We start from the raw sequence: 428 nt of genomic DNA, 5'->3' as shown, positions 1-428 counted from the left end.
TGTGTGTGTGTGTGCCAAGCCTCTTGGAGCAGAGGATCTGAAACACAACACTAACAACTTTCACATATGTCTGTACATGTGTGAGTGTGTGTGTTTGTTGCATGGACAGGGTGCACAAAGTGAGTGGCATTGAATCTTGTCCGTGGCATTGAGGCTGTGTGTGTGTGTGCGTGTGCGTGTGCGTGTGTGTGTGTGTGTGTGTGTGTGTGTGGCTGCTGTTGCTCCCTCTGCAGTTCCCGCCTCCTCGGGCTGAATTGGCTCGCGGGTGAGTCGGCGTCCAGGATTCTGTTCTCGCTCTCAAACGTCATTGGCCAACTCGACTCAGCGCAGCTCCGGTGACTGCGCGCGTGTGTGTCAGTCTCTGTGTGTGTGTGTGTCCTGCACGCTCCGTTCTCCCTGCACCCCGACAAGCTGACGCTCGCTCTCAA

At 55.6% G+C, this 428-nt stretch overlaps 1 protein-coding gene across 1 annotated transcript in view; it reads left to right on the top strand.

The window, feature by feature from the left end:
• The first annotated feature begins 314 nt into the window (after positions 1-314).
• Positions 315-428, top strand: part of galnt18b (UDP-N-acetyl-alpha-D-galactosamine:polypeptide N-acetylgalactosaminyltransferase 18b) — a 111,930-nt gene continuing 111,816 nt past the window's right edge. The window contains exon 1 of the mRNA XM_063193251.1: positions 315-428. This exon is cut by the window's right edge and continues 596 nt beyond it. The gene's annotated coding sequence lies outside the window, so the exon portion shown is untranslated.

This window comes from Engraulis encrasicolus, unplaced genomic scaffold (assembly GCF_034702125.1).
Source record: "Engraulis encrasicolus isolate BLACKSEA-1 unplaced genomic scaffold, IST_EnEncr_1.0 scaffold_32_np1212, whole genome shotgun sequence".
Lineage (NCBI taxonomy): Eukaryota > Metazoa > Chordata > Actinopteri > Clupeiformes > Engraulidae > Engraulis > Engraulis encrasicolus.
Note: the sequence above shows the minus strand (reverse complement) of the source record. Positions and strands in the feature narration are given on the sequence as shown.